This window comes from Pan troglodytes, chromosome 16, assembly GCF_028858775.2.
Source record: "Pan troglodytes isolate AG18354 chromosome 16, NHGRI_mPanTro3-v2.0_pri, whole genome shotgun sequence".
Classification (NCBI taxonomy): Eukaryota; Metazoa; Chordata; class Mammalia; order Primates; family Hominidae; genus Pan; species Pan troglodytes.
The window spans coordinates 29,951,508-29,979,318 of NC_072414.2; the positions used below are offsets into that span (position 1 = coordinate 29,951,508).

At 41.0% G+C, this 27,811-nt stretch overlaps 1 long non-coding RNA gene across 1 annotated transcript in view; it reads right to left on the reverse strand.

Moving 5' to 3' along the window:
- LOC107968588 (uncharacterized) overlaps nucleotides 1-27,811 on the reverse strand; it is a 169,045-nt gene that overhangs the window by 97,811 nt on the left and 43,423 nt on the right. Inside the window, exon 3 of the long non-coding RNA XR_010151594.1 lies at nucleotides 2,767-2,876. This is a non-coding gene — a long non-coding RNA (uncharacterized LOC107968588). The remainder of the gene's footprint in view (nucleotides 1-2,766; nucleotides 2,877-27,811) is intronic.

Here is a 27,811-nt window from a genome sequence, read left to right on the forward strand (position 1 = left end):
AGCATTTCTTGTAGGACAGGTCTAGTATTGATAAAATCCCTCAACTTTTGTTTGTCTGGGAAAGTCTTTATTTCTCCTTCATGTTTGAAGGATAATTTCACAGGGTATGCTACTTTAGGATAAAAGGTTTTTTTTTTCCTTCTGCATGTTACTTATTTCTTTTCTCTTACTGCTTTCTTTATCATTGACCTTTGGGAGCTTGATTATTAAATGTCTTGAGGTAGTCTCATTTGGATTATATCTGCTTGGTGTTCTATCACCTTCTTGTACTTAAATATTGATATCTTTCCCTAGGTTTGGGAAGTTCTGTTATTTTCTCTTTAAATATACTTTCCACCCTGGTATCTCTCTCTCTCTTTCCTCTTTAAGGCCAATAACTTTTAGGTTTGCCCTTTTGAGGCTATTTTCTAGATCTTGCATTTATGCTTCATTCTTTTTTATTCTTTTTTTCTTTTGTCTCCTCTGGTTGTGTATTTTCAAATAGCCTGTCTTCAAGCTCACTAATTCTTCTGCTTGATCAAGTCTACTATTAAGAGGCTCTGATGTGTTCTTTAGTATGTCAATTGTATTTTTCAGCTCCAGAATTTCTGCTTGATTCTTTTTTTAAATTATTTCAATCTCTTCATTAATTTCATCTGATAGGATTCTGAATTCTTTCTCTGTGTTATCTCAAATTTTGTTGAGACTCCTCAAAACAGCTATTTTGAGTTCTCTGTCTGAAAGGTCACATATCTCTGTGTCTTTGGTACTGGTCACAGGTGCTTATTTCATTCATTTGATGAAGCCATTTTCTGGGTAGTCTTGATGCTTGTAGATATTTGTGGGTGTCTGGGTGTTGAAGAGTTAGGTATTTATTATAGTCTTCTCAGTCTGAGCTTGTTTGTGCCCATCCTTCTTGGGAAGGCTTTCCGAGTCCCTTTTCAAAGAGATTTGGGCACTGTGATCTAAGTCTTTGGTCACTGCAGTTGCATGTGCATTAGGGGGCACCCTAAGCCCAGTGATGCTGTGGCTCTTGCAGGCTTGTAGAGGTACTTCCTTGATGTCTTGAGTGAGACCTAAGAGAATTATCTGGATTATCCAGCAGAGACCCTTGTTCTCTTCCCTGACTTTCTCCCAAACAGAGTCTCTCTCTCTCTCTCTCTCTCTCTCTCTCTCTCTCTCTCTGTCTCCCCCCATCTCTCTCTCCCCACTTGAAGCTAGGGGAGGAGTGACAGAAGCACTCCTGTGGCTACCACAACTGGGATTGTGCTGGGTCAGACCCAAAGCCAGCACTGGGGACTCACTCAAGGCCCGCAGTTACCACTGCTTGGCTATCACCTATGTTCATCAAGGCCTAAGGGCTCTGTAACCAGCAGGTGGTAAATCTAGTCAAGCTCATGTCCTTCCTTTCAATGCAGTGAGTTATCCTTGGCCCATGGTGGGTGTGGGTCCAGAGATGTCATCCAGGAGCCAGGACCTGGAGTCAAGAACCTTAGGGATCTACTTGGTGCTTTATTCTACTACTGCTGGGCTGGCACCCAAGCTTTAAGACAAAGTCCTTCTCACTCTTCCCTCCTCTTTTCTCAAGCAGATGAGTCTCTCCCCATGGTCACCACTGCCTCAGGCCCACAACAAGCAGTACCTGGCTACCACCATGTTCACTCAAGGACCAAGGACTCTTCAGTCAGCTTGTGGTGCATGTTACCAGGCCTGGGATTCTCTTTTCAGGGAAATAGGCTCCTCTGTGACCCAGGAAGGATCGAGAAATGCTGTCCAGGAGCCAAGGCCTGGAATCAGGAACCCCAGGAGCCCACTTGGTACTCTACACCGCTGAGTAGAGCTGGTGGTACCCAAGCTTCAAAACCAAGTCCCCTTACTCTTCTTACCTCTTCTTTCCTTAAGCAAAAGGAGTCTCTTTTTGTAAGGCCCACAGCTGGGAATGTGCTGGGTCACACATGAAGCCAGCATGGCTCTGAGTCTCACCCAAGGCCCAAGGGGAATACTGCTTGGTTGCTACTGCTGATTATTCAGGACCCAAGGGCTCCTTAATCAGTAGGTGATAAATTCTGCCAGGACTGAGTCCTTCCCTTCAAGACAGCAGGTTTCCTTCTAGCCCAGAGTGTGTCTAGAAATGTCATCTGTGAGCTAGGGCCTAGAAAAGAGGCCTCAGGACTCTGCCTGGTGCCCCATTCTACTATGGCTGAGTGGATATCCAAGTTCCAAGACAAAGTCCTCTTTACTCTTCCCTCTCTTCTCCTCAAGCAGAAGGAAGAAGTTTCTCCCTGTGCTGCCTGGGGTTGGAGGAGAGGTGACCTTCCCCTGGCCACCCCATCTGGTCATGTGTGCCCCAAGTCCACTGGCTCTGAGCCAAGCACTGCACTGAGATTTGCCCAGGAATTGCAGTGCTTGTGGCTTAGACTGCCTTTCAAGTTTATTTTGAACCCCACAGCAGTTTATCCAACACTGGTGCTGGTGAAGCTTGTTGGAACTCAGGTTCCAACAGCCAGGATAAGTGATTCTCCTCTGGCTAGGGCTGACCTAAATGCTCCCTCTGCGGGTGCCAACTGAGTTCTGCCTTCCGTTGCTTTCCACTGTGATAGGACAACACTGAGGTCATATGTAAAATTCCACAGTTACTGCATTCACCCTCCCCAAAGTGCACAGATTCTCTCTGAGCCAAATGGGTTAAGGGAGAAGTGATGGAGGCGATTCAAAGCTGTCTTTCCTACCCTCTTCAGTACCTCGTCCAGTGATGTGAAGTTAAAACCAGGTATTGTGATTGCTCACCTCAGTTTTCAACTTCATGAAGGTGCTTTTCTTGTATTGCTTAATTTGTTGTTCCTGTGGGGGGGTGTATAATTGCTGGAGGCTTCTATTTGGCCGTCTTGCTCTCCCTTCTGTTGAAGAGTAAAAAGATTTGTCACTATTAGACAGAATTCTCATGTGACAATAATTGCTCAAACAGAAATAACAGCTATTAACAGAGTATAGGTCTGTTTCTTTACAATGGTTTCCATAACCCCTATTGCATTATGCCCAGTCTATTTTACTCATTTGTGCCACCAGTATGCCCTTGTAGGTCCTAATCAACCTTTATTCCTAAGGGCACCTAGAGAGAGGATCCTTAAAAGGGAAATGACAGTGCCAATTGTTTGGGGAGGTGCCAAAAGACAGATAACTTTTGGAAAACAGTACTTGACAGAAAAAAAAAAAAAAAAGGAAACACCAGACTGGGCGCAATGGCTTATGCCTATAATCCCAGTTCTTTGGGAAGCTGAGCCCAGGTGTTTGAGAACAGCCTGAGTACCACAGCAAGACCCCATCTCTACCAAAAAAAAAAAAAAAAAAAAAAAAAAGCTAGGCATGGTGGTGCACACCTGTAGTCCAAGCTATTTAAGAGGCTGAGACAGGAGTCAGGGGAGGATCCCTTGAGCCCAGGAGTTTGAGGCTGCAGTGAGCTATGATCACACCATTGCACTCTAGCCTAGGTGACAGAGTAAGATGCTGTCTCTAAAAATAAATTAATTAATTAAATAAAAAATAAAAAATTGTAAAAAGGAAACAACTTAGAGCAAAGTTAATACACTACAGCTCATACTGGGCTAAGTAGAAAGCACAAGTGGTTCCGGTGATTTAGAGCAGTGTGAGGAAAAAAGATCATTGAAAACTGTATGATGAAAAAGTTTTCCTGAATCTCAGCTTCTGATTTATAAGAAGGCAAACCAGGAGTCTTCTTAACAGGTCATATGAACTTTAGAAATAGGCAAAGACTACCTGTGCAGCAGGGATGCAGCCTTAAGTACTTTCTTTCTCACAGTTCATGGATGAAGACCGAAGGAAATGAACAGCAATAACGGAGGTTTGGCTTAGGCTGAACATTAGGAACAAACCCCATTCCAATATTATATATGTTAAATCTGAGATAGCTGCACAGAATGATAAATTATTTGCACTTAAGTGATCTGTACCCAGTCTTAATTTATTGCTGGGGAGTGAGTGATGATATGAAGAGGTCAAGGCCATTGAAAGAACAATTTGTTGCTACTCACAGTTCCCCTAGAAACAAGAGGCACAGCACACCATGCAAGGCCACATGGGGAAGCAGCAGAGTAGATCAGGAGGCAGAAGCAGGAAGGAGCATGGCCTAGAGCCTTTATTGTGTTTTCTTCATGAGAGGCAAGGTGGGACAGGAGAAACAGCTTAGTACTGGCTAGTTTGAATAATGTCTGTGGGCTCTGATATAGCATAGGAGTGGTGTCTAGTTGCCTGGTATGATTCAGAGCAGGGAAAGTATTGAAATGTTGTATGGGAGTTAGAGAAATGAGGTGGTTGAGCTTATGGACTCAGGATTGGTTGGAGAATTTGTAATACGATTTTGAGCACCTGCAAAAGCTTGTTCACAGGGGATACGTAAACAACTTTGCCCACTGGTTTGGCCCTGTGATTAATGAATGCCAAATAGACAAATACAGAATCTAAGAAAACACAGAACATAAGTGAACACTGAGAAGGATTCAGTCCAGTCACTTCATTTTACAAATAAGGAAGTTGATATTTAAAGATGTGACCTCATTTGTCCAAAATCCAATGAAGCTTGCTAGCAGCGCTGCATAAAATAAAATCCCTATGCACTATTCCCAACTCTATGATCTCTTGGCTACACTATATTGACTTATGCAGATAATGCAATTCCATTCATGTATTGGAAATCTAAAGCAGGGATTAGCAAACTTTTTTGGTAAAAAATCACCCAGTAAATATTTTCTATTAATGCTGATATTTATATTATTTTAATATTTATATTAATATTCTTGTAACAAGTCACCTAGTAAATATTTGCAAGTCATACAGTCTCTGTCACAACAACTCAAATCTGCCATTGTAGCACTAAAGCAGCTGTAGACAATGGATTAAAAAAAATGGGTGTGGCCATGTCCCACTAAAACTTTCTTCAGCAATGCTAAAATTTAAATTTAAATTTAAATTTAAATTTTCATATGTCATGAAATATTATTTTAAAATTTGTTTTCAATCATTAAAAAATGCCATAACTATTCTTAGCTTGTGGGCTATATACAAAGACAGCAGGCTGAGTTTTGCCCATGAACCATAGTTTACTGCCCCTTGAGCTAAAGAATTTGTGTGTAGACTTCCTATGTAATCTCAGATGATTGAGCCAAATGAGAGTTCAACACTCCAGGTCTTTATTTCTCCATTGATAAAATGAGATAAATACACTATAAGGTCCCTTGTGGACCTGTGGCCTTGAGGTTTTTGCAAAGGATACTCTAACACAAAAACGGGCTGTTGGCTCTCTTTTATGGGAAGCTCTTCAGAATACTTCTACCTGAAATATCTCCAGGAACCACAGCAATTCAGGAACTACAGTGTGAAGAACATTAGATACACAGAATATTAAAATTAAAAAAGATCTGTGGGATGATGTTTAGGAAACACGATAAGAGACATTTCTGTACTTCTCAAAGCTACTGTAAATTAGGAGTACCCAAAGAATTGGAGAAGGTCCCCTAAAACACACTCTCAAAGACTTGAGTGCAGGTAGTTAGTGTCAAAGGCAAAAATAAGAGACACAAATGAGACAGGGAAAATTGAGATAGGGAAATGAGTAAACAATAAGATTGTGTTAGTGAACAAGTAAGTGCCATGAGTAACTAGAGGTCAGTTCTGCTGGAATCTGTCTAAGAAACTATGACGTGGCTTTGGAATTGTCTCACAGAGGGTGGGGAGGCCTAGGCATTTATCTATCAAGTCCAGTTTTTCAATGATTGAGAGTTGTTCTGAGGGTGTAAACTCACCCACACTTTTTTTTTTTTTTTTTTTTTTGAGACAGAGTCTCGCTCTGTTGCCCAGGCTGGAGTGCAGTGGCTCAATCTCGGCTCACTGCAAGCTCCGCCTCCCAGGTTCACGCCATTCTCCTGCCTCAGCCTCCAGGGTTGCTGGGACTACAGGCACCTGCCACCATGCCTGGCTAATTTTTCATATTTTTAGTAGAGATGGGGTTTCACCATGTTAGCCGGGATGGTCTCGATCTCCTGACCTCGTGATCTGCCCACCTCGGCCTCCCAAAGTGCTGAGATTACAGGCGTGAGCCACCGTGCCCGGCCAAACTCACCCACACTTTCAGGTTTTACTTGCAAGAGTGCAGACTCTCCCAGATTGCTGAAGAAATTCCTCAGGCAAAGAAAAGAACCTGGATGAAACTGGGAAACTATAAAAATGCCAGAAATACCTACCATGGTACTCAGAGGGGAGCTAAAGAGATAAAGTGTGGTTGTCAATATTTTAGCTGCAGGGATGATAGAGGGAAGGGGGAAATCAACATTTTCTAAAGTCATTTGACCTCAAAACGCTTTTTTCTATGAAGCATCCCAACTTAGTTGACTCTAGAACTCCTTCATTCATAAAGCATCTGTCCTTGGGGAGATACTGCAATAAGGTAGATCGGATAATCTTAGTAAAATTAGAAGATCTCTTCAGGCTCTATTTTCTAGGATCAAAATGACAAAGCATTCACTAAATACCAATAAGCTTCTGATATCCCTGGGGCAGAAAGTAGGCCAATTCATTCCACACAGTGCCAGGCACGAGGTCAACTCCAACATGAAAAGCACAGTGAAAAACAATTTACCTCCAAATGAGGTTGCCATCTGAAGTGAGGCATGTCAGAGGAGGGACAGAATGTTCAAAGTGTGGTTGGAATCAAGACAACGCATGACCATCTGCCATCCAAGTCCCATCTTCTGAATCGTTTAGCCACCTGCACACCTGTGCAGGCATGTCACATTGAGGAAGGGATGGCCATGCCATCATAATGAGCAATAAAAACAAAAGCTCAAGAAATCACTCTTAGGCCTCTGATACCATTACTTTCCTAAATTTAGAATCTGCCCCCAAGAAGAAACATATGGAAAAAGAGATTCATAAGCCTAAATCCTAAATCTAAACAAGACTGAAGTTTCTGTGTGATCTGAATTTTTAGACTACCGGGTCATATGTGGAAAATCAGCAAGCTGTTAAAGGAATAGCATAGCAAATGCTGAACAGATCCTAATCTGGAATCCATTACGTATCTTCTCATTTTGAACTTTGATCAACACAAAAATCACCTCTTCTCTAACCTCATTCAGATTTCACCTCTAGATCTACTTTTCCCAGGAAAGCCAAATAAATCCATCCAAAACTAATTATAGAGAAGTGCCTCTAAGTGCTCAAAGCAATCAGTTCCCCTAAAGAGCTTTGCACAAAAGAGCACAACTTGCCTATTCTAGTTCTTTAGACCTTCAACACCAGAGATTGGGTTTATGCAAATGTGATGTGCTTGTCTAGGATCCATTATGTGAGAAATGTTATTTACTTGGTCTATATTCTCTAGGCAACAGTATTTTTATTCTAAATGCTAGATAAGGTCCTCCCAGTTCAAGTGCCTCTCCTTAAAAAGACGTTTCAATTTGGGAACTCTAAAGATACCAAAAGTCACACCATTAGTAAGAACTCACCAAATATATTATATCCAGGAAAATAGATATGCCCTTTGCTAATTAGTTAGCTTAAGCATATAATGGGAAAGCAACACAGCAGAGCAGTTAGACATCCAAACTTGGAGGTCAGATTGCCTGGGTTCACACTGGCTTCACCACTAAATAGCTGTGTGACCTGAGTCAAGTCACTCAAGCTCTCTGAGACTCCATTTCTGTATATATAAATGAGGCATGGTAACACATGTAAGTGAAATGCATGTAAGTGAAAATGCATATAAAGTGTTTAGCATTGTATCTGGAGCATAATGAGCTTTAAAACACTAGGTATTTATGGTAGGCTGAGAATGCCCCCCCAAAAATTATTCATGTCCTAACTCCTGGACTCTGTAAATGTCACCTTATATAGAACAAGCACCTCTGCAGATGTGATGAAGGTAAGGATCTTGAGATGAAGAGATGATCTGGATTATTAATAGAGTGGACCCTAAATTCAATTGCAGGTATCTTTATAAGAGGGAGGCAGGTCCGGGCGCGGTGGCTCCCGCCTGTAATCCCAGCACTCTGGGAGGCCGAGGCGGGCGGATCACGAGGTCAGGAGATCGAGACCATCCTGGCTAAGACAGTGAAACCCCGTCTCTACTAAAAAAAAAATACAAAAAATTAGCCGGGCGTATTGGCCGGCGCCTGTAGTCCCAGCTACTCGAGAGGCTGAGGCAGGAGAATGGCGTGAATCTGGGAGGCGGAGCTTGGGTGAGCTGAGATCGCGCCACTGCACTCCAGCACTCCAGCCTGGGCGACAGAGCGAGACTCCGTCTCCAAAAAAAAAAAAGAAAAAAAAGAGGGAGGCAGAGGGAGATCACACACACACACACACACACACACACACACACACACACGAAGGGGCCATGTGAAGATGGGGGTAGACAGAGATTTAAAAGTGCCATCCACGAAGGCTACAATGATGTTATCACGAGCGAAGGAATGTCAGCCCCTGGCAGGCGGAACCTGCAGAGGGAATGTGGTCCTGCTAACACCGTGATTTCAGCCTAGTGATACTGATTTTGGACATCTGGCCTCCATAACCATGAGAAAATAAATTTCTGTGGTTTTAACCCACCAACTTTGTGGTAGTTTGTTACAGCAGCCACAGAAAACCAGTGTAACGATACTCTTTATTTATTTATTTGCTTACTTATTTATTTATTTTTGAGACAGAGCCTCACTCTGCCACCCAGGCTAGAGTGCAGTGGCTCAATCTTGGCTCACTGCAACCTCCGTCTCCCAGGTTGAAGTGATTCTTGTGCCTTAGCCTCCCAAGTAGCTGGGAGGCATGTGCCACCATGCCCAGCTAATTTTTGTATTTTTGTAGAGACAGGGTTTTGCCTTGTCAGCCAGGCTGGTCTCAAACTCCTGGCCTGAAGTGATCTGCCCACCTCGTCCTCCCAAAGTGCTGGGATCACAGGCATGAGCCACTGCACCCAGCATCTTTTATGTATCTATTGCTGTGTAACAAAACTTACTTACTTAAACAGCAAATGTGTTATCCCACAGTATCTGTGGGTCAGGAACCTGGGCACAGCTTAGTTTGGTGTCTGTCCCTCAAGGTGTCTCAGAAGGTTGGAATCAAGATATCGGCAGAGGCTGTGGTCTCATCTCAAGGCTTGAGTGAAGAAGGAACTAAGGAAGATTCAGTGCTGCATAATAGTAGACTGAGGGCCTCAAATCTTGCTGAGTGTGGACAGAAGCCACTCTCAGTTTCTTGTCACATGTGTCCCTTCATACAACAGCTTACAACACAGCAGCTGACTTCATCAGAATGAGCATGACAGTGATCGAGAGAGAGAGAGTGTGTGTGTGCGATGGTGGAAGTCAACACCTTTTTAAACTTAATCTCAGAAATGATAGCCTATCACTTTTGCTGCAGTGTCTTTGTTAGAAGTGAGTCACTAGGTCTAAGGACATTAACTATCCAGAATAGTTACCTACACAAAGTCTTTTCATTTGACAGCTGCCCTGGCTCTTTATCACCTGCCGACCTTTTTTTTGAATACTAACCTAATCTAATTCACATTGGTCTGTTTATTATAGAATGCAGGACTGTTAATAGAAAAAGTTCCCAGTCGTTCAATCTGCAAATGCCCAAAATTCAGACTTTAAAATAAAAATCTACCATGTCTATGTAGATTTATGGTTTTACATTTGCTTCCACGTGTTTCTGTGTATCTTTTCCTGCTCTGAAAAATATGTCTGCTATGTAGTTGCCTAAGAATGGCTTCTTCTGGCCAGGCATGGTGGCTCATGCTTGTAATCCCAACATTTTGGGAGGCCAAGGCGGGCAGATCACAAGGTCACGAGATCGAGACCACCCTGGCTCACATGGTGAAATCCCATCTCTACTGAAAATACAAAAAAGTAGCCGGGCGCAGTGCCGGGTGCCTGTAGTCCCAGCTACTCGGGAGGCTGAAGGAGGAGAATGGCACGAACCTGGGAGGCGGAGGTTGCAGTGAGCCAAGATCGCGCCACTGCACTCCACCCTAGGCGACAGAGCGAGACTCCGTCTCAAAAAAAAAAAAAAAAAGAAAAAAAGAAAAGAATGGCTTCTTCTATGTGGTGAGAGGGTTTTCATTGATTTCCTTGCATTTGGCACAAGGAGAACAACTTCCAGCCCAGAACATCTTTTCTTGCTCTCAATGGTCACTCCATATGTCTCTCACGGTGCCTCTCACCAGCCCCAGAATCCATGGCTAGCCTTCAAAACTGTCCTTTTGTTTCACTAACATTTTGCTGTTTGACATTCACACCACTCAAATCAAATATTATAGATTTTTTGAGCAGAAAATATCTTCAATTTATCTCATCAAGCCTCAAAGAGAAAAGCTCAGAGGGCTTTCTCTCTGATATTCTCAGTGCTAGTTAAGGACACAGTTGATGTTGAAGCCTGTTGTCTCAACTCCCAATAGGAGTAGTCGTGTGTGTGTGTGTGTGCACATACACGTGTATGTGTGTTGCTCATTTTGCACTGCTTTTAGATGTTATGATTAGTTCTCAAATATACAATATGTACTCAGGAGATGTTTGTAAGCAACATCAAAATCCATGCTAGAACAAAAATGATATCTAAAAGAAGCATAAAATTGTGATGAGGAGGCTGATGAGAAGTGATGTTCATGTGTGAGCTTGGTCCCATGTAGAACACTAATTCTTTCTTTGGCTTCCTGTCCTAGTATCAGTCAAAGTCAGGAGACAGAAAGAACACAGTAATTTGAAGAGGAAATGTTAATGTAAAGAATTATTAATCATTTATAGGGGATTAGCTACCAAGAAGGGATAATAGAGAAATCTAAAGATTACCTGAGGTCTGAATGAGAGAACCCAAAGAAGGAACAAACTTGGAAGGGGGCCTCTTCCTCAGGACTGGGATACAGATAACAATAAAGGGACTGTGGCTTCAGCCTGTAGGATAGGAGAGAAGTCACAGTTGGTCCATAGTCTGCAGGCCAAGGGTGGCAGACAGAGAACCACCACTGGGTGCCAGTGAAAATCCCGAGGAAGCTGTCAGCAGAGGCTGCTGATGAATTCACTGAAGGCTGTCAAAAGTTACCTACAGAACTCATCCAGAAGCCACCCACAAAGATGTTGCTAAGATCACAAAGAAGCCACCTTTCCAGGAAGCTGCCTGTGGCTAGTACCATTCAAACTTGCCAGGGGTCATCTCCACTGGGTATCCTGTATAGGCCGGCCAAGCACCACAGGAAGGAGGGAAAGGGACAGCTAAAGCAGGAAAAGAAGTCCCTCCCCCCTCTAGTGTTCCTCTATTGCCATCTACTAAAAAACTTGACATGGTGCCAAGAGGTAAAGAAGAAATGTTTACGAGATCCATCTTGGCTATCAAGCACAACATTAAAGGGTGGATTTGGAGCTGAGAGACAGTAATTCAATAACAGGCACACTCTTGTCATCAGTGATGTGATAGGAGCTCTAATCTCAGCTCTGCTAATGTGCTAACACCTAGGGACTTCTTAAACAGATGATTCCCTGCATGTCACCTCAGTATTGCTTCACTTTTCTTAATCCAGTCTATGGAACATTTTGAGTTTGATAGACCCAATGAGCCACTCTATTACTTCAACATGTGATAATTTAAAATAGCAAATAATTTTTTCTATTTTATTTTTCCTGATACCAATCACTAAGATAATCTGGATTCAATTTATACTATTACTATAGCAAATTATCATAAATTTAGTGACTTAAAACTATATACAAATTTATTTTCCTACAGCTCTGGAGGTCAGAAATCAAAAATGGGTCTGCTGGGCTGCATTCCTTCTGCAGGCTCTAGGGAAGAATCTGTTTCTATTTGTAGCTTCTAAAGGTGAACTGCATTTCTTGGCTCATGACTCCTTCTTTCATCTCCAAAGCTAGCAGTGTATCATCTTCTCTGCTCTCTGACCCCTGCTTCTGTCCTCACATTATCTGACTTTGTTCATTTTGCCTCCCTCTAAGGACTGTTGCAATTACATTGGGTCCATGAGGATCATCTAGAATAATTCCCTCACCTCAAGATAGTTAATTTAATCATACCTGCAAAATATTTTTTTGCCATGTAAGGTAATATATTCATAGGTTCTGGATACTAAGGCATAGATATCTTTGGGAGGCCATTATTCTTTCTATCATATACTCCTTCCTAAAATTAAAGTCTCTTGGATATTACCTAGTTTTGCTTCGTGTACATTTTCTCATTTAAAAGAATTTCAAAACCTCCCTGCTCTGACCCTGGCTTTCAAGACACCAAGATACCATCGATTACAAACACTTGATTTCCCTTCAGCTCCCCATTCTTAATTTCAAGAAAATTTTGTTTCCTCAACTTTAACCCTCCTTCTAATTTCTTTAAAAATAAAATAGAAATACTTTAGCTTATGAATTTGCTAGAACTAATGACATAAGCTTCCTGCAAACCATTAGGTATACCAACCTCTCTGTAGCTACTTCAATTGTCTTCCAAGAGTTAGAGGGATTTCTGAATTGATAGAGAAAGGTGAAAATGGCATTCAGTGCATGTGTGCACACATGTTCTACCCCCGCAAGTTCTACCCCACAAGACTAAAATTGTTTAATGTGTTTCCCTTTCTTTCTATGTTCCCTGTACTCTCCTTTTGCCTCTCAGTATATGGCAGTAGAGAAAGTTGAATGCATAATTAATTCTAAGTCACTTAAAGATCCTAAAGGAAAAGACACTGTATTAGTCAAGGTTCTCTTAGAGGGACAGAACTAATAGGAGAAAGATTATATATATACATATATATGAGTTTATGAAGTATTAACTTACACAGTCATAAGGTCCCACAATAGGCCATCTGCAAGCTGAGGAGCAAGGAGAGCCAGTCCAAGTCCCAAAACTAAAGAACTTGGAGTCCGATGTTAGAGGACAGGAAGCATCCAGTATGAGAAAGATGTAGACTGCGAGGCTAGGCCTATCTCTCCTTTTCATGTTTTTCTGCCTGCTTTATATTTGCTGGCAGCTGATTCAATTGTGTCCACCAGATTAAGGGTGGATCTGCCTTCCGAAGCTCACTGACTCAAATGTTAATCTCTTTTGGCAACACCCTCATAGACACACCCAGGATCAATGCTTTGCATCCTTCAATCCAATCAAGTTGACAGTATTAACCATCACAGGCACTTTCCAATTAGAGGACAGAAAGTCAAATGCAACTAGGAAACAATAAGATACGAATACCCACTAAGCACCATTTAATGATATTAAATTAATACCATTAAAATTGCCAAAACTCAAAACACTGACAACACCAAGTGCTAAAAGATGTGGAAAAACAGGAACTGTATTCATTGCTGGTGGGAATGCAGAATGGTACAGCCATTCTGGAATATGCTTTGGCAGTTTCTTACAAAACTAAACATACCCTAATCATAAAATCTATAAATCATATTCTTTGGTATTTACTCAAAAATGTGAACACTTACGTCCACACAAAAGGTGTTTTCACATAGATGTTTGTCACAGCATTATTCTTAACAGTCAAAGCTTGGAAGCAACCAAGATGGCCTTCAGTAGGTAAATGTATAAATAAACTATGGTACATCCAGACAGTGGACTATTTATTATTCAGTGATAAAAATAAATGAGCTATCAAGTCATAAAAAGAGATGGAGGAATCTTCAACATATATTACCAAGTGAAAGAAGCCCAACTGAAAAGGCTTTTTACTATATGATTTCAACTATATGACATTCTAGAAAAAGCAAAACTATGAAGAAAGTAAAAGCATCAGTGGCTGCCCAGGGTTGGGGGAAGGAAGGGATGAATATGCAGAACATAGAGGATTTTTAGGGCAGTGAAATTATTCTGCATGATACTGTAACAGTAGATGGGTGTCATTTTATATATCCATCCAAACCCACAGAATGTACAACACCAAGGGTTAACCCAAATGTAAACTACGGACTTCGGATGATACTGGGACGTCAATGTAGGTTCATCAGTTGTAACAAATGCACCCCTATGGTGGGGGGTGTTGATAATGGGGGAGGCTATGTGTGTATGGAGGCAGGGGCTATATGGGAAATCTCTGCACCTTCTGCTCAATGTTGCTGTGAACCTAAAACTGCTCTAAAAAATAAAGTCTATTTTTTAATGGGATTATGAAGAAATGAAAAAGGAATTTATATTAGCCCATTGCCAATAACAGTGAAAAGTGAAGATTAAGACCAGCAAGAATATTTGTGCCACTTATGAGCAATCGAAAACCTGTCAGTGTAGCCACTGTATCAGGCTCTGTGGGCAATGGGGACTCCTCATGAACTCCCAAGGTAACTTGAAAGTAAATTAACCAGCCTAAGACAGATAATCCAGTGGTCCTAAAAGATGGATGATTTGAGGGGTGCTGATTTGGTGCAAGACTAAATGGCAAAGGAGTTCAATCTCTGCTCAAACACCAGTGAATACATGAGCCATCTCAGGATCAAGCACCTACGGTAACTTCCAGAGCCGCAGAAATGAGCAGTGGTCAGTTATACTTTCAGCCTGGGCAAAGTCTAGTCCCCAAGCACAAAGGAAAGGTATATAATAAGGCCTAAGTTATAATGGAAATTATGGAACGCTCCTGCTTTAAATTTTTGGAAATATCACCCTATAATCCTCCCTTTCTGACCACTGTGTCCTCGGCCGCTTGCCTTAACACTGTCAAAAAGTTTATCTGGGTTTATTCACACCCATAACTACTTGTAGGAGAAAAGAATAAAGTTTGTTGTTGCTGTTGTTGTCATACCATAGGGGTTAGACACCCTGACCTAGGCTTTTTTTTTTTTTTCCAACTATTTAAACCTCTAAAGAACAGATTATGAACACTGGATCACAAAGACAGAGTGCAAGAAAGAGAGACACAGAATGAGAGACAGAGAGAGAGAGGATACGGCTGTATTTATATGGCCAGGGGTCTTCCACTGAAGATAGTGGACTGAGTTCAAGTTTTTTTCTTTGCATTGCTTCCACTAAAATTTCACTGACATAAAAAAATACTAATAAATATACAGCACCTGTGAAAGCAATGAAAGCTTCTGCAAAGGACCAGAAACTTAAGGAATTTCTGGATATTATAAAAGCATATAGAATCAAATTAATTTCTAAGTTAATTGCCAAAACTTCTGCCTTCTAATACTAGTAAAGAAGGAGGGGTGATGGAGGAGTGCATAGTTTGGTTTCCTAACGGAGTTCAGAAAAGTCTAAATCTCCGAGAAGCAGGAGTGGGTCATGGAAGCATGGGAGTGGGTGGGGTCTAAGAAATATGGCAGGAGCTGGGCCAGAATCCTGCTCTGTGCAAAGCAACTCCCTAACAAAAACGGTAACCTGCCTGCCGGAGAGGAGCCAGAGAAATGGCTGTGCCTTGTTCAAATTTAGATCGGTATAATGGAAGAAAAGGAAAAGGAAAAAAACACTCAGCGGTACAGGAAAGGCTTTTAAAGCATCGTCTTCATCATAAGAAGTTCTTGCCTCCTCAGTTGAGGGGCTCCTATTCTGTCAGTCTGCTTCCCATTAAAACATCCTAGAAGAAAACACAGCTTTTAGAAGTGCCCACCTACTCACTGCATCTGAGTAAGGGTACTCAGAGGGCACCGCAGGCAGTCATCTGAAAAGCAAGGAGGCCTGCAGATATGATTTGTCTCTGTGTCCCCACCCAAGTCCTATCTCCAATTGTAGTCCCTGTATGTTGGGGGCAGGGCCTGGTGAGAGGTGATTGAATCATGAGAGTGGACTTCCCCCTTGCTGTTCTTGTGATCGTGAGTGAGCTCTCATGAGATCTGGTTGTTTGAAAGCGTGTGGCACTTCCCCCTTCACTCTCTCTCTCTCTTGCTCTGCCATGGGAAGATGTGCCTTGCTTCCCCTTTGCCTTTTGCCACAACTGTAAGTTTCGTGAGACCTCCCCAGCCATGCAGAACTATAAGTCAAACCTCTTTTCTTCATAAGTCACCCAGTCTCAGGTAGTTTTTTATAGCAGTGCGAAAATGGACTAATACACCTGCTTAGGGCTGTGTATCAGTGACATTCACAAATTCTGAAGAAACCCACACTTGATACCATTGTTAATCAAGGCAAACCTTTACTGATAAACAGTAATAGACAACAAAGAAGAAAGTCAACAGGCTAAGAGAAGGGCACCAACATAACTAAGCTGAAGACTTGACTCTAAGTAAAGAGCGTTAAAGCAAGAAATAGGAGACAACTTTAAGAAATTTTTTAAATTATTGTCCTCAGAGAGAGTTAAGTGGCCATTAATTAGTAAAATGAAGAACTCTGGTTTCAAAAAAGAAAGCCATTGGAGAACAAGTGCACTCTAGAAATTAAAAACATGACTTTAAAAGTAAAATTTCAGTGGGAGGCAAAATAGTAGAATGAAAATAGATTAATAAAAACTGTTGGCCTGTAAAAACAAGTAATAGAATTCTACCCAACTGGCAAAAAAAAGAGATGTAAATGATTAAAGATAAATGATATGGAAGATAGGTCTAAAAAATTCCACATATAGTAACAGGAGATGAAGAACAAAAAAAATAGAGAAAATGAATGAAAGCAATAATCAAAGAAATAATAAATAAAATTTCCCTGACCTAAACTTTTCTATCTTCAGATTAAAAGCATTCAGTAAGTGAAGAGCAGGAATATTAATTTTTTTTACATACAGATTTCAAAATCCAGGATTAAAATTAAAATATTTTAATTTTCCAGAGAAACACAACAATTTATGCATAAGAAATGAAAATTAGATGGGCATGGAACTTCTTACATACAACACTAGATGTTAAAAGACAATGGAGCTCTGTTTATGAAGTTCTGTGGAAAAGTAGTTTAAACCTTAAATTCAATATGCAATCAAAATTATCACTAAGTATGGAGGTAAAGAATATTTTCAGATATGCAATGACTCAGATAGTATACCACCCATATATTCTGAGAGAGAAATAAAAGAGCCCCCAGAATGACTTCTGTAAAATGAAAAATAAATCATAGTGAAGAATTCAAGAAAGAGGAAATGTGAAACTAAACCAATAAAATAGTAGTGGGCAAAGAAATCAGTAAAATCCTTGAGTCAAAATGATTGCAGATAATATTGTGAAACTTAATGGCACGGAGGAAAAAGATAACTAAAATAGAAGTTAATAATATTTCTAAAACTGAAGCAATCTGGAACTAAAATTCTTAGTAATTTCAATCTCAAGTAACAAGGAAAAGGGAAGTAAAAGCTAACTAGAATATTTATTTTGCATGGATGGGATAATACAAATTCTGGTTAATTCTTCTAAGGAAAATATAGGTCAGTTTATCAGAAGTTTCCATTTTCCTTTTTTTTGTAAATAGACTTTACATTTTTAGAACAGGTTTAGGTTTGTAACAAAATTGAGTTGAAAGTATAGAGAAGTCACATATTCCTCCTACCCGTTCACATTCACAACCTCCCCCACTGTCAGCATCCCCCACTAGAGTGGTACATTATACTAGAGTTCACTATTTTCTTAAGACACAGGGTCTCACTCTGTCACTCAGGCTGGAGTGCAGTGGTAAAATCATAGCTCACTGCAGCCCCAAATTCCTGGACTCAAGTGGTCCTCTCACCTCACCCTCCTGAGTAGCTGGGACTACAGGCAGTGCCACTATGTCTGGCTAATATTTTTTTTTTTAATTTCATAGAGACGGGGTCTTGCCTTGTTACCTAAGCTGGTCCTGGATCCCTGGCTTCAAGCAATCCTCTAGCCTCTGTCTCCCAAAGCACTAGCATTACAGGTTTGAGCCACCATGCCCAGCTGTGGTTCTATGGACTTGGACAAATGTATAATGACATGTACAGCATCAGAGGTTGTTTTTTTTTTGATAAATTAAATGTAATTTAAAAATTTTTTTTTAGAGATAGGACCTTGCTCTGTCACCCAGTCTGGAGTGCAGTGACACAATCATAACTCACTGCAGCCTCAAACTCCTGGGATCAAGTGATCCTCCCACCTCAGCCTCTGGAGTAGGTAGGACTACAGATGCACCACCATACTTGGCTAATATATTTTTTTCAATTTTTTTGTGTTTCTTGTAGAGACGGAGTCTCCCTGTGTTGCCCAGTCTGGTCTTGAGAGCTTCAGTTTTAAATAATAAATTGTTCTCCTCTCTTTCTAAATTTCAATCAAAACACAGGAGGTATTTTAAAAGGGAAAAACTGTGAGGTAAAAGAATAGGGTGAGGGGAGGAAAGAAATAACTTCATAGAGAAAAATTCAATGAACGCTTGGAAGAAAATATATGGAAGTATGGTTACTGACTTGGGAAAGAAGAGAAAGGTACCATGTAACTGCACATAGAAGCCAGTCCTGAAAAGAAGCAAGCTGGCTGAAGTATCTGCAACTCAGAAGCACTTGGTACCACCCAAGGGGAGATAAGAGGTAAGGTGGGAAAAAGGGCAGTGATTGAGACCACTACAGACACCTGGACTTGCAAAAGATAGCAATGGATACGTAATAAGCCAAGCAAATTCAAAATAATTTGGTGATGAATATGCTAATTAGCTTAATTATGGTAATCATTGCACAATTTATATGTGTATCAAAGCATCACATTGAACATCTTAAATATATATAATTTTATTTGTCAATTATACCTCAATAAAGCTGGGGGAAATTTTAAATAAAAATAAATAAATAAAAATAAGTTAACTAGTAAATTCTGAAGAAACAAAAATAATCATAGTATTGCTCTTTGGTTTAAGAGAAATAAAATTTTAGGTAAACTTTGTTGGTTTAATTTAGTAAGGTTGGTTTCAGGAAACTGTGGATGGATCAGCAATAGGAAATCTGTTAATGTATTCACGTTGTTTACTAGATTAAAAAATACAAAATGCATGATTATTTAGGTGGATAACAAAAATGTGTTGGACAAATTTGCATTCTGGGTATTTAAAAATGTATTAGTAAACAAAAAACAATGGATACTTCCTACTTGTCAGAAACCCAAAGCAACTAAGCAGTTACCAGTACAGCACTTTTTAATGGGACATTACTATTAAAATAAGGACAGACTAAGATCCCTGACTCAGCTTTGTTTTAGAAATCATAATAAATGGAAAATATGTCTGTTTGCAGATGATATGATCATCCTTCCTAGAAAATCCAAAGCATTAATTAAGGTAGGCTAAACCACTATAACAAATGAGCACTAAGTTTCCAGTTGCTTAAAAAAAAGCTTATTTTCATTTAGATAAAGTGCTCCAGGTCTGCGTGCAGTTCTCCATGATGTAACTCAGAAACTCAGCATATTTCCACCTTGTGGCTCCACTATTCCCTGGGGACTTAATATCACATGCATAGAAGGGTGCATGTGGGGGATTTTTTTTAGAAGTGACCCCCATTGCTTGTATTCATAATCTATTATTGGACTTGGTCACATGGCCAGAGCTAACAGTCAGTGTGTTTAGTAATATATTTTAGCTATTTGTCCAGAAGGAAAGGGAGACTAGGTTTTGATTGACAATAGCAGTGTTCCCCACAAGAACCACTTGAAATATCCAAATGCTTATCAATATAAAAATCTAAAAAGATAAAATTTAAAAATCAGTTGTGCTTTATTACAGATTACTCAATTAAAATATACAATATTAACTTTTTAATTTTTTTAATTCAATGTAGCAAAAAACTATAACATCTCTGGAAGGTAGTTCGACAGTTTCTTTTTTTTTTTTTTTTTTTTGAGATGGAGTCTCACCCTGTCACCAGGCTGGAGTGCTGTGGCCCAACCTCAGCTCACTGCAACCTCCACCTCCTGGGTTCGAGCAATTCTCCTGCCTCAGCCTCCCGAGTAGCTGGGACTACAGGCAAGCACCACCAAGTCCAGCTAATTTTTTTGTATTTTTAGTAGAAACGGGGTTTCACCATGTTGGCAAGGATGGTCTCGATCTCCTGACCTCATGATCTACCCGTGTTGGCCTCCCAAAGTGCTGGGATTACAGGTGTGAGTCACCACACCCGGCCAATTTCTTACAAAACTAATCATACTCTTATCATACCATTCAGCAGTCGTATTTCTTAGTATTTACCCAAAGGAGCTGAAAATGATGTCCACACAAAAACCTGCACACGAATTTATTTTTAATTACCAAAATTTGGAAGCAACCAAGATGGCTTTCAGTAGGTAAATGGATAAACTCTGGCACATCCAGACAGTGGAATATTATTCAGTGCAAAGAAGAAATGCAAGCCAAGAAAAGACGTGGAGGAAACCTAAATGTATATCACTAAGTGAAAGGAGCCAATTTGAAAAGGCTATGTATGATATTATTCCAACTACATGACATTCTGGAAAATATAAAACTATGGAAAAAGTAAAAAATCTCAGTAGTTGCCAGGGGTTTGATGGGAAGAAGAGAGGACTAGGCAGAGCACAGGGGATTTTTAGGGCACTGAAAATACTCTATATGATACTATAGTGGTGGCTACATGTCATTATACATTTGTCCAGACCCACAGAATGTACAACACCAAGAGTGAACCCTAATGTAAATCCATAGTTTTATGGGGTTTGGGTGATAATGATGTGTCAATGTAGTTCATCAATTGTAACAAAGGTACCACTTTGGTGGGAGATGTTGATAATGGGGGAGGTTATGCATATGTAGAGGCAGGGGTATAGGGAAATCTCTATACCTTCCTCTCAATTTTGTTGTAAATGTAAAACTGCCCTTTTAAAATCTTTAATAAAATAACTATGATATTTTAGAAATAAACAACAAATAATATATAAAATCAATATAAAGAAAGTATGAAACTATATTAGATACAAATAGATTTGAATAATATAATTATTCTATTTCCTCTTGAAAACACCCAATTGTATAAAATAACCAATTCATTTTAAATTACTGTATAAGTTCCATGCAATCCCAATAAAAATCCCAGTGGCTTTAGTTGATGCTCTTTGAAACTTGAGTCTAAAGATCATCTGGAAATGTAATGTGCAAAAAGAATAAGAAAAATTGGGGAAACAAAATTTTCACATCTCAAGCTTTACAACAGTAATCGAAGCAGTGTGGCACGGTAACAAAAATAGACAAATTGATCATGATACAAAATAGAGTCCAGAAGCAGACATATATGGTGTCAGTTAGTGATAAACCACCCCACAACACAGTAGCTTAAAATACAAGAATATTTCACTCCTGAATCTGCAATCTTAGCAGGGATGACTAGTCTCTGCTCCATATGAGCCCTGGGGGCTCTAACAGGTAGAGCTGGCCAGACATCTCTCTCTTTGTTAGTCTTCAGACCTCTCAATATGTTTTCTTATATGATCTTTTTAGCATAGCAACCTCAGAGTAGTTTGACCTCTTACATGCTGATCAGAGATCCAAGAATGTTTTAAAGGTAAACATTCTAAGAGGACTGGGATGAAGTTGCAGGCATTTTATGACCTAGCCTCAGTCATTTCTGACACTTTTCAATGGTCAAGCAGACCACTATGGCCAATCCGATTTAAGTGGAGAGGAATTAGGTCCCACCTCTCAATGCGAGGAGTAGCAAAGAGTTTGTATTAATTTACTACATATGAGAATGCAAGGTGACAATTGGCAAAGCATTTGGCGGATGAAGGAGAGAAAAGATTGATCTCTACCTCACACCATACACAAGTAAACTATCACATGCGTTTATCTTTAAAAGTAAAAGTAAACCAAGAAAATAACTTACAGAAAAGGATTTAGTATGTTTAAAGGACTAGGTAATATAAAATAGTGAAATAGCTCTGTTCCCTCATATTACCACTCTTCAAAGTGGTTCTGCCAGATCACCATTCATTCTGTATTCTACTCCAGAAAGATCTCAGAGCTTTTCCAGTCATTTTCAGACATTAGGACATGGGAACTCCTGTGGAAAGAGTGTGTCAATTTTCAGATATTCAACACCACAATCTCATCAAAATCAAAACTTTAATCTCACGTCCTAATGTACAGCTTTTCTGCTTTCCAAGCTTGGGCCTGATCAGCTGGAGAGAAGGGACAATGGTCTCTTGTTTTAATTTTCCTCTTTCTTGCCTTTCCACTCCTTCTACTGCCACACACCATGCTGCCACTGAACTTCTCCAGGAAGAGGAAAAGGGATGAGAAGAAAGGACTGGTGCTGTTGTACCTGTTCTAATGTCCTCCATCATGGCAGTCAACTCAGTGCTGGATGTGTCAAGAGTTCAGCTGAGTTAGAAGAGAGAGCAGAACTGTCAGGTGTTGGAGTAGCTAATTAAAGTAACATGCAAAAAACAAGAGTTGAGCCTGTAATCACTCACTGTGATGGTATAAGCAAGAGACGAAAAGCAGAGAAAATGCTGACTCACCCTATTCCATTTTCCCCCATTGAATTGTACCCTGGTGGAGGATCAGGTGAATCAGCATAGATATTGGGGTTGTTTCACTGCTCAGGAAGCCCCAAACAAAAGATTTCAGCAGATTTATGGATCCTGAGGCCAGAGGGAAGGCAAAGGCTAAGGGAAGAGTACTGGTTATTGAGTCAGAGTGGGGAAAAATGTCTTCAATGATTCCCCTCTTTCCCCCTTAAGGAGATCTCATCAGAGGTGCCTGAAAAGCACCTCAGCCCAAGGCCTCACATAGAGAGACCTAAGAATGAAGGCACCTGGACTAGGAATGTAAATATGTGAAAGAACATGACCGGCCAGGGGCCCTGAGTCATTGAATGCAACCCCCTTCAGACACTGCAATGCACAGGCTGTGCACCAAGCCTAGTATGGGAAGGACAGCTTTTCTTCATGAGGCCTGCCAGGTAAAGCCAGCTATGAAACAGGAAGTTGACCTTCACCAGACACTGAATCTACTGGCACCTTGATCTTGGACTTCCCAGCCTCACAAACTGTAAGAAATAAATGTCTGTTGTTCATAAGGCACATAGTTTGTGATAGTTTGTCATGGCCACCTGAACAGACTTAGGCAGGGTGCCTCGTTATAACCTGGCAAGGGTGTAAGTTTAGGTGGTTCCCTTCTTGGACTTTTCTGGTGGAAGTGGAGGTAGGGCCACAGCTTGTGTGTGTGTGTGTGTGTGTGTGTGTGTGTGTGTAAGCAGAAAATGTGGTGTTTGGTGGAAGCAGAAAATGTATTGTCTAGATGTTTTCTCTATTATACTAGATTATCCCTTTCATGGTTTTTTGGCTAGAGGGAATAACCTTTTTGGGGGTCTTTTTCGTCAGTGCCCATTGGTGCTTTCAAGTCAATGGCTTCTTCAGCTCCAAAAAGTACACAAAGATAACTCTGGGACCTCACCACCATATCATTCCTTAAATTCATAGTCTGCCTTCTTCTCTCCATCTTTCAAGATATTTTTATGTTTATATACTATCCAGAGTTCTAAATTTTACTTAGCAGGAGGAATAGGGAAAAATACAACTACTCTATCATCCTGGCAACAGTTTAATATTTAAAATATGTATTTTTTTAAATCAGATAAAATACATGTTTTTTGAAAGATTTAGTTCAATCACAAGTTACTTCAGGAAGTTTTTCCTCATCTCTCAGTCTTAGGTTAGGGCCCTGATATGGTTTGACTCTGTGTCCCCACCCCAATCTCACTGTACTCCCACAATTTCCACATGTCCCCACCCCAATCTCATCTTTAATTATATTCCCATAATTTCCACATGTTGTGGGAGGGACCCAGTGGGAAACAATTTGAATCATGGGGGTGGTTCCCCCATACTGTTCTCATGGTAGTGAATAAGTCTCACAAGATCTGATGCTTTTATCAGGGGTTTCTGCTTTTGCATCTTTCTCATTTTCTCTTGCCGCTGCCATGTAAGAAGTGCCTTTCACCTCCCACCATGATTCTGAGGCCTCCCCAGCCTTGTGGAACTGTAAGTCCAATTGAACCTCTTTTTCTTCCCAGTCTTGGGTATGTCTTTATCAGCAGCATGAAAATGGACTAATACAGTAAAATGGTACCAGTGGAGTGGGGTATTGCTGAAAAGATACCCAAAAATGTGGAAGAGACTTTGAAACTGGATGACAGGCAGAGGTTGGAACAGTTTTGAGGGCTTAGAAGAAGAAAGGAAAACGTGGGAAAGTTTGGAACTTCCTAGAGATTTGTTGAATGGCTTTGATCAAAAACCTGAAAGTGATATGGACAATAAGGTCCAGGCTGAGGTGGTCTCAAATGGAAATGAGGAACTTTTTGGGGACTGGATGCAAAGGTGACTCTTGTCACGATTTAGCAAAGAGACTGGCAGCACTTTGCCCCTGCCCTAGAGATCTGTGGAACTTTGAACTTGAGAGAGATGATTTAGGGTGTCTGGCAGAAGAAATTTCTAAGCAGCAAAGCATTTCAGATGTGACTTGGGTGCTGTTAAAGGCATTCGGTTTTATAAGGGAAGCAGAGCATGAAAGTTTGGAAAAATTGCAGCCTGACAATGTGATAGAAAAGAAAACTTCATTTCTGAGGAGAAATTCAAGCTGGCTTCATAAATTTGCATAAGCAATGAGGAGCCAAATGTTCATCCCCAAGACAATGGGGAAAATGTCTCCAGGGCATGTCAGAGGTCTTCATAACAGCCCCTGCCATCACAGGCCTGGAGGCCTGAGAGAAAATGGTTTCATGGGCCAGGCCCAGGGTCTCCATGCTGTGTGCAGCCTAGGGACTTGTTGCCCTGCATCCCAGCTGCTCCAGCCATGGCTGAAAGGGGCCAACATAGAGCTCAGACTGTGGCTTCAGAGGGTGGAAGCCCCAAGCCTTGACAGCTTCCACGTGGTGTTGAGCCTACAGGTGCACAGAAGTCAAGAATTGGGGTTTGGGAACCTCCGCCTAGATTTTAGAAGATGTATAGAAACACCTGGATGTCCAGGCAGAAGTTTGCTGCAGGGGTGGGGAGTTCATGGAGAACCTCTACTAGGGCAGCATGGAAGGGAAATGTGGGGTCAGATCCCCCACACAGAGTCCCTCTTGGGGCACTGCCTAGTGGAGCTGTGAGAAGAGGGCCACTGTCCTCCAGACCCCAGAATGGTAGATCCACCGACAGCTTGCACCATTTGCCTGGAAAAACTGCAGACACTCAATTCCAGCCCAGGAAAGCAGCCAGGAGGGAGGCTATACCCTGCAAAACCACAGGGGTGGAGCTGCCCAAGACCATGGGAGCCCACCTCTTGCATCAGCATGACCTGGATATGAGACCTGGAGTCAAAGGAGAACATTTTGGAGTTTTAAAATTTGACTGCCCCACTGGATTTGGGACTTGCATGGGCCCTGTAACCCCTTTGTTTAGGCCAATTTCTCCCATTTGGAATGGCTGTATTTACCCAATACCTGTACTCCCATTGTATCTGGGAAGTAACTAGCTTGCTTTTGACTTTACAAGCTCATAGGCGGAAGAGACGTGCTTTATCTCAGATGAGACTTTGGACTGTGGGCTTTTGGGTTAATGCTGGAATGAGTTAATACTTTGGGGGACTGTTGGAAGGGCATGATTGTGTTTTGAAATGTGAGGACATGAGATTTGGGTGGGGCCAGGGGCAGAATGATATGGTTTGGCTCTGTCTCCCCACCCAAATCTCACCTTGACTTTTAATAATCCCCATGGTCAAGGGCAGTAGCAGGTGGAAATAATTGAATCATGGGAACAGTTTCCTCCATACTATTGGCATGATAGTGAGTGAGTTCTCACCAGATCTGATGGTTTTGCAAGGGGTTTCCCTCTTTGCTTGGTTTTCATTTTTCTCCTGCCTACTGCCATGTAAGACGTGCCTTTGCTCTTCCTCACCTTCCACCATGATTGTAAGGCCTCCCCAGACATGTGGAACTGTAAGTATATTAAGCATCTTTTTCGTTATAAATTACCCAATCTTGGGTATGTCTTTATTAGCAGCATGAAAACAGACTAATACCCATGGTGTCTTGCATATAATAGGTACTCAATATACATGTGTTGTTGAAGAAAGAGAAATTTTAGATTTGGAGTGTTTTAAGAGGACACAATATGAAACCACAAATTAAGAAAATTGGTTTGTCCTAGCTCAGCTCCTTATTATAACATAGTAGTAAATAGATGAAGTCACTTAGCCCCCTGTTTTCACTTTCTTCATCAGTAACCTGGGAATAAAACATGATCATATAGACAACGTAAAATATATTTGAGATTGGTGGTGATTATGACCATGTGGTGTTTAACAGAATTGGTTTTGTCTGTGTCTTTGTTAAAGATGGCTCAAGTGACCAGTTTCATAGGAAACAGACTGGGCAAGTGACCTCAAGAGTGCAGATGTAAGTTACTAGCTCCACATTAATTCAGCCGATCTCAAGGCTCATTATATGGCAGTTGCCCCTGAGACAAGAGTCTGCCTTAGGTGACTGGCACAGTTGGTGCTGATGTTCCATTCAATCATTCTCAGCAAATGCATCTACCTGTGCCAACTCGCTTTTTTGCTCACAGATTAATTTCTCCATGAAATGTCTCAAACACAAATATTGAAAGAGTGTAGCACAGGGTCTGTTTCCAGGGTGAGTTTTGAAAGAAAAAAAAATAGTCAAGATAATTGTAATTGCACAAAGGGCTTCCTCCAAAAGGACATGGAGTCGAGCATTAACAATCAAGGGCAGATAGTGTCTGAAAAGCAGCAATGGTAGAAGGTAGTGGGCAGAGGACAGGGTAGCAAGCAGCTCAAGGTAACACCTTGTGTGCCTGCAAAGGATCTCCAGTGCCCTTGGTGCAAAATAGTGAGCCCTGCTGGACTCTAAAAACTACTTCCTTGAGACCACAGAAAGGACCAAAAAGGACCTCATTGAAACAAACAAAAAAGTAAAACAAGAAAGTCAGAAAAAATCATCTAAAATGAAGACCCAACTTTGAGTTTATACTCAATGGAACCTAAAGGTGGAGCTTGGGATTCTAGAGAAATGCTGTTATAACTCAATAGAAAATAATTTTAGCAGTTTCTGTAGGAGGCAAGGAGGAAAGAGAAGCAGATGAATCAGACTAGCTTGGGTGTATAAAAAGGCCAGTGGGAGTAGTGATGATCTGGGAGAAAGTGCAGAGTAAAAAGAGGCACATGGAAAGTTATTTGGCTCTCTGTGTTTAACATAATTTTAACTCTTGACCCCCAGTGCCGGTTGGGTGTCATTTAGGGCTGCTATTAAGTATACAGTCTACACACACACACATACACTCACACACATATGCACACACTTTCACAAATACAGGCACACATACACACGTGCACATGTTCACACAAACATGTGTGCATGCATACACCACACACACACACTGTGTTTGACTGCTGATAGTTCATTATCCTGAGAAGCATAATCCACAAAATCAGTAGTTTATTTTACTTATCTTGAGACAGGGTCTCTGTGTCTTTCAGGCTGAAATGCAGTGGCACAAACATGGCTCACTGCAACCTCGACCTTCTGGGCTCAAGCAATTCTCCCACTTCAGGCTCCAGAAAAGCTGGGACCACAGGCATGCACTACCATCCTTGGCTAATTTTTTTAAATTTTGTAGAAGCAGGGTCTCACTATGTTGCCTCGAACCCCTGGGCTCAAGTGATCCGCCTGCCTTCGTTTCCCAAAGTACTGGGATTACAGGTGTGCGCCACCATGCCCAGCCAAAATTAGTATTTTAAAGTGGATTATGTTGTTAATTCAACTTTCTCAGAACTGAGAAACTTGAAGAGAAAAAGTATAGGACAACTGGCATGCACTTATAAACAGGAGGCTTTCATACCATTAAATAGGATGCAGTGGGGTTTTTTGGCAGCAAACTTGCTGTTGCACAATGGTTATGGTAAGAAATCGCAGCTG